The sequence below is a fragment of the Boleophthalmus pectinirostris genome, unplaced genomic scaffold (genome assembly GCF_026225935.1).
Source record: "Boleophthalmus pectinirostris isolate CB_2022bp ecotype Guang Dong unplaced genomic scaffold, ASM2622593v1 HiC_scaffold_12, whole genome shotgun sequence".
In the NCBI taxonomy this organism is placed as follows: Eukaryota; Metazoa; Chordata; class Actinopteri; order Gobiiformes; family Gobiidae; genus Boleophthalmus; species Boleophthalmus pectinirostris.
Genome location: NW_026571018.1, coordinates 25,715,033 through 25,724,879, shown reverse-complemented (window position 1 = coordinate 25,724,879; position 9,847 = coordinate 25,715,033). Strand labels below are relative to the sequence as shown.

Genomic DNA, 9,847 nt, shown 5'->3' with positions numbered 1-9,847 from the left:
TGAATATAACAAACTTTATTTTTATATAATAGGGCAGAGGGGTTCACAAGTCAGTTTGTTCTATGTTAGTATCAGGCATGGGATCCATTTTACTCATCATTCTTTTATACATTCCTTTGGTTGCCTGTCCACCAATAAAGATAATTGTTAAAATCCCTATAATCAGCATCTCAACTCTAATTCTATTGGAGAATCTGACAATCGAAATATGTACATTGCATTGATATTTTGCAGGGACATCATGCTGGGGGTGTTCCCAATTGGTGGAATGTTTACGAATTACTATGGTAACACAATACACACATAAGCAAAAACCCTGTTAAAAAAGTTTTAATACTGTCTGAAAACACAAAATTGATTTAACACATTTTCAGGAGCCTGTAATCAATACGAGCCTTTATGTTCCTATTTAGGCTTTGATTTTCAACAAAAAGGTTTGAATTACTACCTAAAAAAACATTTTTTTTTGAGACTAGTTTAACAGCACAAATCTTCTCGTCTGTTGTAGTTTCAGCAGTCAGGTCAGATCAGTGTGTTCAAATAAAGCACAAATTAAAGTTGAATAAATCCTCAGACAGACCAGTGCCCTAAGGTAGCATCGCACCCCTGGGAATGTTGATGACATCAGCTGCAATGTATCAATTAACTGTTCTTATTGGATCACTTGGCATCTATGGATTTTTGCACTGAACATATATTAAATCAGGATTTAGTGAGTGCTGGCGTCCATTGCTCCATCTGAACCCTAAACTTCAAGTATAAATGAATACAAGCTATAAATGTGTGGGAAAGGTGTCACCTTGATCAAATACAGGAGAGGGGTGAGAAGAGCAAAAGCAACTTCTGAAGAATGACTTTTGTTGGATTTCCTTAAAACTTCTCATGAAGCAATACTGTGGGAAGAGCAGACAATTTTTGCTTTGTATTTCACTCCTTCCAGATAAAAGTAAACCCTTTTAAAACTTTTTGCGAGACATCATCACACATGAACAAAGCTTATGTAAAGTGTACCTACTCATCAAAGAAACACACAGTATAAAACACTAATAGTTTTTTAGCTTTCTGTTATGTCATAATGTTGTTTCCTCATCAAAACATTCCTAAAGAGGTTTCAGATGTCATCCACGTGTGTTGGAGTATTTTAGTGATCCCTGAGCCCTGTTTGAACCCTCCTTACAGTTAGAGTCTGTGCAATACTCTGCCCATAAGCCTATATCATTCATGTTCCCACAAGGCAATTCCCCATAAATATATAAAACATGATACAAAACTGTACACAGCAACTTGACAAACCGGATGTGATGTGCAGTAGTTTCATTAGCCGATTTGTTTGTGTTGTGATAGTGCTTTATGTGAATATACCATTTTCAAAACAATAAAAGGTAACATGATTATCTAAATATTAGATTAGATTAGTCAATACCCCCTCTTTATAATAGCATTTATTTAAAAGGAATTCAATGCATTTATTTTAAAGGAATTAATTAATAATGAATTGCTGCCAGACTGAAAATGTGCAACAAACGAACCAAACTGCTTTGTACTGCTTTGTACCAGATTCATGTAAATTCCTTTCACATTATTGTTGTATTGAATGTTTATGTTACTCTTTGTAGCCTCTATATTTAAACTGCAATATTAAATTGAATCCTTGTCTGCTGTAGGTCCCATCTTTGGATCTACTTTAAATTGGCTGTGTTTCCTATTTGTTTCTATTAATTTGCTATGCACACACTGGTCTATTACTTTGTATGTGATAGCATCTGTGCTTATCCTCTCTATATCTCTTTCTTTGTTTTTTTGTTCTAGACTTAAATTAAAAGAGGGAACCAGCCAAGACATCTGAAGGCTTAAGACCCAGTACTTGCACACACGCTGGCAGTCAATTGGCAAGCCGGGGGAGGTGAAATTGAAGAGAGAGAAAGAGAGAGAGAGGGAGAGAGACAGGAAGAGAGAGAGGAGGAGAGAGAGAAAGAGTGAGTGGGCGGGATCTAGCACACAGCTCACACACCCCTCTCAGCTCCAGTCTGGTTTGGGCTTGAAGAAGGCAGCATGTGTGGCTGTGTGCTGTAGTAGTTTTCTCTGTGCCGGAGTCTGGGACATGACTGAGGATTCCCTTGTTTGCTCATAGTATGGACGCATGCTCCTGACTGCTTGGCTGTTACTGAAACAAGGATACAACTGTTACCAGAACGCAAGGACCAACCGCCAAGCAAGTACAGGTAAAGCAGATCAGGTTTAAGATGTAATGTATTAATTGATGCAGCTAATAATTGTGAAGATTGCTGTATTTTAAAGGTAGATTTAGATCTGTTTAAGAGTGGTTATGATCAAATTTATGATTATGATTGGAAGTTATTGCAAGAGAAAGACGTGAAGTTGCAGGTTATAAACACTATTGTGAGTTTTAAAATGTCAAATTAGAGTAATAATAGAGATAAAGTGTATACATTTTAGCTAATTCGTGGTGTTTCTACAGTCACTTATTAATGGGAAATTACAGTTTTCTTTTTTGATACATAGTATATATAGATTCATAAGAGAGCAGGAAAATTATTTAAGATAGCTAAGGATATTTTACAGTGATCTTGATCTTGATGTTTTATGATGAGAAGAGCGGAAACTTGCAGCACATGAACAATACAAGTCTATCTAGTAACTGTGGAGTAGCTTGATATAAAAAATAGAAGTTGACAAGGAAAGACTATTGTTCTTTATTAAGATATATACTTTTAATTAAAATGTTTAAGTCATTTATAACAAAACTACTGGAGCTAGAGACTTAAAACTGTCCTTCTGTAATTTGTTTTCTGCAGGACAGATTTGAAAATATTGGCTAAATACAGAAGATAAGTGAAACTATTCTTCATATGCCTGTATCCCGGAGCAGTCCTTGCACAATGAATGAGTTCTCATGTAGTCCTGTGGGGGAGGATACATTTACTGTAAATTGTGTGTCCGACTAACATGTTTTATTGGTGCTAGCTATGATAATTAGTGGTAGCTATAATCGAGGTAAACAAACAACATAGCAGTTCATTGCGATGTATTTTTATTAGTAGTATAAAACTCTGCGAGGTTGTTTAATGGCTTTCTATACAAATACATTTATTATGAAGAGAGTAGTGAAAGCCTTGCCCACATGTTCTGTTTTCTGCCTGTGGATGAAAAAGTTTGATAAATCATTAATGCTCTCCCTGGGCTCGTGCTTGGTCTTTATACTTGAGTGATAACAGAATACTTCCACAGTCCTCTAGACCTGCAGCACCTGGATTTGCCTATCATTAAACTCATGCTCAAAGGGCACACATAACTTTGCATGTCAGTCCAGTGTCAAAGATGTATTGTATGCTTTGAGGAGAGGAGTGTTCATGAAATAAAATGACCATAGATGTGCCTGCAGTGCACAACATTGCCTTAACTATGCATTAGACGAAAGGATTTACAAACCACTACAATACACTTAAAACATTATATGGAGAAAAAACAGCTTACAATTGCAAAATCAACAACTAGACTAGGTCAGAGACAGTCAGAATTACACATTACACACAAGGAGAGACACATTTCAAAGTAAGCCATTGTCAAAGTGGGAGTAATGACAAGCTAAGAGCTAAGTGGCAGTGTTGTTGACCAGCACTTTTGAAGCATCTGTCACTACACCACAATGTCGCTCTCAGCTGTGCCCAGGGTCATCTTCAGGCATCCAGACGGACCAAGAATTAGGAGAGGTCAAAGGGCACATACTAACCTCCTCTGTCCTTTCTCTTCTCCCTCAATGTTAGAGCTCTACAGGGGAAAGTAATTTGAAACTTGTATTGACTAAGTAACAGGTATCACAAATGCCTGAATGACATTCTTTGTATTCCAGTATAGTTCACCATCTTTTTCTTATCTTTTTCCAATTCAGTTGACTGCTTCACTGCTACCATGAGGAAGTTAGATATTGGCTGTAGGTTTGAGCAAGTGATCCGTGAAAAGATTTATAGTGGCAGATCAGAATTGGTGTGTGTGGAGTACGTGTGTGTTAGTGAAAGCTTTTTCTCTTTTTTCCCAAGCAAAAATGACAAAGAAAGAGAAGCCCTCAGCTATTATCTCATGCAGGCTGCTTAACCAGGTGTGTTCATGTGTGTAGATGTACATAGCTGTGTGGATAGAGTAAGCTAATATCATGTGTGCAAGGGGAGGAGGGGGATGGGGCTACGCTAGTGCCTATGGCTGCCTTTGTATTGTGTATTTGCACAAACTGACCCAGATTGATACACACTGCTAGTGCTAAGTCAGCTTACCTTTAGAATAAATATAGCTCTATATATCCCCATTGACCTCTAAACTACTATATAATAATAACAACATATGTATTGCTTAGGGTCAATGTGATTTATGTTTAAGCACTCAGAGCAGCAACCATCATAACATTAGGTTCTACATCATTGGGTGGTGCATGTTTTGTTTGAATGACATTGTTTATTTAGTCATTAGAATAAGGCTTAATGGGGAAAATATGTTTATATATACTTTAATCTGTATTTAATTATTATGTTTTGTACACTTAACATTAGGCGGGACCTTGATTTAATGTATTTGATCAAAAAATATATATTTTATTCAAAAACAATGTATTCATATGTGCCAATGATGTGTATACACTCACAGACATGGATCACATTAGGTAAATTTATGAATTTTCAACTAATATCATAATTGACAATGTTTGGACTGCTCTGATATGTGGTTTAAATGAAAAGATACTTTAGTTCAGTAAGAAAAAAAAACAACTGAAATTTATAATAACAATAACATAATCGTGATTGATTGAAAGTCATTTGCTGTGCTTCGTTACTTATTAATCATGCGTCAAACACTGCACAATAGCACCGGCATTGTCATCATAACTATCTTTTATCAGCTGAAGCCTACTGCACTCTCTTTCTCCTTCACTAGATGAGGATAAGAGGCTCTTTTGACCTTGTAGCACAGAGTGGTGCGCCCTCTTGGTGGATCACAGTAAATAGTTTGATTAGCATGTGGCAGCCATGATAAACGGATGGAGCAATTAACATGAGACCGATCATCCCTCCCCTCCTCTCATGTCTTTCAAGCTTTTCAAGTGCTTCTATCTTCCTCTGAGGTCCACTTATTTCTGCTGTAAAGCAAATATGAGTCTTATCCATCCCCCCAGTGCATCCCCACAAGCAATCAAGCTGTTTAAATGTTTGTGTTACGCAGTGTGGTTTCCCCTCTCTGTAGATGTCTATCTGTCTGTCAGTTAGACTGCAGCTTACTGGAGCTCCTCTGTGGTTAATGTACTTAGGGAAAACTATGACAGTATGTAGTGAAGTTGTGAATGTTTTTACTTTACAATGATTACAAATGAAAGGCCAGAAAGTCAGTGGTTGAAGTAATGGTAAAAGACTCACAGAGAAACATATTTATACAATTACATTTTTACAGCAAGTCATGTGAGTGTACATACAACACTGGTTTTGAAATGGTGAGCCATGATTTTTCATTTAAAAGTTTGATATTGTTTGTGTTGTTGTGTTGTTGTTGTTTTTTTTGCTCCAAATCCACTTAGTTTAGTGAAAGGGTCAAGAAGGACTCTGCATGGATATTAGTCTATACATTTAAAGGAAAATATTGATAATAATGGACTTTATGAGAAGTGTTTAATAGAGCATAACTTGTTGCATCCAGTTAATTAAAAGAATCTTCAATAATGCAAGCCTTTTGTGTTGAAAATAACTAAATTTCAGATGATTGTATTTATTGCATGTGTCACTTTGGCCTTTTAAGAGTTTAAGAAGAAAATTATGCAACTGGAAGGCAGTTGAGTTAGTGCGTGCCTGCGAGTGTTGTGTCAGAGTGACGTGCGTGCTCATGTGCAGTCATTTGTAATGTGACTTGTCTGGTTAAGCAGGACTGAAGCTGCACTGGGAGTGTGCTGGGTCTGATTGGGCTGCCTAACTACAGTGCTCTTTGGGGATGGAGATGTCTTTACAAAGCTTCACACCAAAAGCTAAAATGTTATGATGGCTGTAATCACCATTGGTTCACTGTGGCTGAGAGCTATGACTTTTGTGTACAATTCACTGAATTTGGTCTTGATGCTTACACATGGACATTGATTACAGCGTGCTGAGTTAGTTCACGTTGAACAGAATAATGCGGTTGATGTTATATGCTAGAACAACAACGATTCACATTTGTTTTAGCGTTCAAAATAGGGCAGCACTATATATCGTAAAAGTAACACAGTAATCAATACTGCAGCAACACCCATGTTCTCCATCTGCAAAAAAGGCAGATTTTATCTTTGATTTTCTATATTAATTCCTACATTAGCATTGATTAGTCTTGGTTTTGGCTCTGTTAAGTTTTAAAAAAATACGTCTTATGCATTTTTATTAAATTGTTTTAAATTACATGTTTTATTGTGTTAAAAATTATATTTAATGTCGTTAAGAGCCATGATTAATTAATTAACCATTGGATTTATTTAACGTCTTTCAAGATACTCAAAGCATATAGCATTATTCATTCACTCCAGTCTCAGTGGTAGTAAACTACCATTGTAGCCACAGCTGCCCTAATGTAGATTGACGGAAGCAAGGCTGCCAATCTGTGCCATTGGTCCCTTTGACCACCACCAGTCACTCACACACACAGCACATTCATGCTTGGCTATGTGGGTGTGGGTGTGCAAAGTATCTTGCCTAAGGACACAACTGTTTTTGCCACTATTGGAATATTTTTTCAATATCATGCTGCTGCCACGCTTGTTCAAACTGAATTCAATGAATGGTTTTTACTAATAAACACAGGTGGATAGTATTTCGCTGTCAGGTCCCATGACATTAACCCCCTGATGTGAACTACAAGAGAAATGTGGAGATGGGGATGCCTCCAGTAATTTGCAGGGGGAGGGGTGTGTGCCGAGAGCACGTGCCCTGGTTCGTTTCCTCCCTTTTGTCTCGTTAGTGTGTGCTGATGATTCTGAGTACTTCCCTTCCGTCCTTCACTCCCTTCTCTTTGTCCCTCATCTCTTCTTTGCTTCCTGGCTGACAGAAGAACCATCTCTGTCATGTCTGGCCATTATCTGTGATCAGTGTTGCGTGTCAGCCCACACAGCACCGCTACGACTGAGTGTGCATGAATCTGCATAATACAGTTTTAGGTTACAGTACATTAGAATACCTCATTTACAAAAACAAATAGGATAAATTGTTGGGATTTAAGTAATGCACTATTGAGTTTTGTTTGAATAAAGATGCATAGATTATTCAGTCACTAAAATGAGGTTTAATGAAGATGAGAAACAAGGTTATATTAAGTGAGTCTTTATTAGGTACATCAAAATTTAATTAAAATTGATGTAAGAAGAAGCATCTTGATTTTTACAATTAACCCCATAACCCCATAAATAAACAACAGTGAAATCACTGAATGCTCGTAATACCATTCATACATGATTAGCCTTATGAAATCTAACTTTCAGAATGATAAAGTAAAATGAATATCACATAAATGATACATGCTGGTTTACATTTCCTTGTACTGGACGTATTTTTGCTCATATTGCTTGTGTTGCTTGCTTTTACTCTGTGACATATTGGCTGATAATTAAGATTTATATATGTCTAATGGCTAATGGCTTCTAATTTAAGTGGGATATCATTTGATATGTTCACCCAAAATGACTTGAAGGTAGCGATCTCATCTTCATAATTACATGGCCTAGGTTTTACATGGTTTGTCTCAAGTAGTCCTTCCTTAACATTAAGAACTACACCACAATTGTCTGTTCAACACCAAAAGTTGAAATGGGTCACATCCTCTATAAAGTCATTATTACTGTAATGGTGGCTTAATTACAATGCAGTCACACTTTGAAATTTTAAAGGGAAATGGAAAATGAGAGATACCTGGAGGAAAAGAAAATTATACATTGTTGTGTGAAGTGCTGAGTACAGATCTCAGAGGGGAATTACTCCAGAATTACTCCGACTGCCTTTTAAAGATTGTGTTTATGCCCTGCCTACACCGGGGAGATCTGGCTTCCTTTCTCCTATCTTCTTTATCTATCCTCTGAAATCTTTACAACCCTTTTATTTGCTCTGTTTCCCTCTTTCTTCTTTCAACTCGTCTTTATCTAGTAACTGACCTACATGCACTGGCTATAAAGATTTGACCCACTCATTGCCTATACTGTGGGCACACTTTACGCACGTTTCTGCTTCCTGACCTGGAAGTAACGCAGTCAAAGCTGTCTCAAAGGCGCCGGAGTATGCATGTTCTAAATATACTTTCTCCATAATTTTTACATGAATCTGGTGGGTTATGGATCAGGCTTCTTAAGGGAAAGCCCCCTATTGTGAAAGCTCTCATAAGGTTTCTATTCACCCCCATGTTTCGCTATTGTCCCGTTATGCGTTTTAGCTTTTAGGCACGTGAATATGTGTTTGTGTGGTCAGGTTGCCTTTGTCCTGTCCCCTCAGGCCTGCACTCAAATGTCAGAGTCGTGTGGAGCGAATACAGGACACTAATGCACTGAAAAGGGGGACGCTATTCACCAACTCACAAACACCAGCAAGCCCGGGCCAAGATCGAAATGGACCCATTGACCTAAATCTAACTTTGAAGTGAACTACATCCTTGACGTGTTGACTTTTGCATGGTGGGCATTTTTCATCATCGTTGACAATGGACGGGATAATGCAGTATAGTTTTCTTTTATCTACACAATTATATATTTGGGTTTCTAAGTACGTAGGCTTAAAGAGGACTAACCCATGTCAAAAGTGATAACTGAAATAAGTTGAGCATGCCTAAACAAGGATTAACTGGGGTCAAATGAGAATATGACATAAAATGATGGACTAACCAGGACTAAGCAAAGGTTTAACTCTTTGAGATGTTCACCTTAAGCAGCTTGGAAAGACTAAACAGGACAAAATCAATTTTACGCATTTTATTTGACTGCCTTTTTTTTTGTGTTTTATGTTTCTGTTCTTTAAGGGCGTGCATTTGTACCTGTACCACAGTTTACAAAGCCATGTTGTTCTAAATGTACTCTACAAATTGCTGGGGTGTCTTATCAAAAATATAATCTATAATTTGTTTAACCGTTTTGGGTTGTGCTTGTTTCTTATTTGTACAGTGTGGGAAAGTGTCATCGTCATACTATTAAGATCTGTAGTCTGGGTGTGGATTTATTGTCACTCTCATAAAATGTCACACCTCCCTGTGTACCGAAACATTGCAAGGCTGGGTATAGTGAAATTATTATGACATCTGCTATTTACAGGAAAACAAGTAATAGTCAGTGTAGATTCTCAAATGTCGTTACCCAAGTGAAAAAACTGTTGGACTTGTTGGTTTTAGTAGTCAGCTAAAAAAAATAACAATACTTGAGTCATGCGTTTTACTCTATTTGTGCCACTACTACTAGGCTACAGCTTCATCCTAAAGCCAAATATGGATATAGTCCTGTACATTGAAAATACTACTCACTACTTATTAAATGCTATATTTTTTCCCACAGTTATGAAAACGATCTACTGAAAATGTACTTCCTACATATAGTAGATATGTGTGGCCTTAACACATGATCAGGTTAAATATGCTCTCAGGCTTACAGCTGGGGTACGTGATCTTCAAACTGTGAAAAGAGAAGTCATTGTAATTCCAATGCATAGATGTAATTCTGTTATATGATGAAATGCAGAAAGTATGATTTTGAAACTCTCCATGAAATACAAAAAGCAATTTGACTCATTTACAAGAAAAAGTCAGCTACCATATGTTTAAGCATTGTGCCATGTTCACTTGTCTGAGCCCTAAGTGA

General features: G+C 37.1%; 1 protein-coding gene across 3 annotated transcripts in view; it reads left to right on the top strand.

Moving 5' to 3' along the window:
* Positions 1-2,042: 2,042 nt before the first annotated feature.
* The window catches only part of LOC110158501 (rho guanine nucleotide exchange factor TIAM1-like), a 52,960-nt gene continuing 45,155 nt past the window's right edge, over positions 2,043-9,847 (top strand). For all 3 annotated transcript variants that reach the window (XM_055148616.1, XM_055148613.1, XM_055148614.1), the window contains exon 1: positions 2,043-2,222. The gene's annotated coding sequence lies outside the window, so the exon portion shown is untranslated. The remainder of the gene's footprint in view (positions 2,223-9,847) is intronic.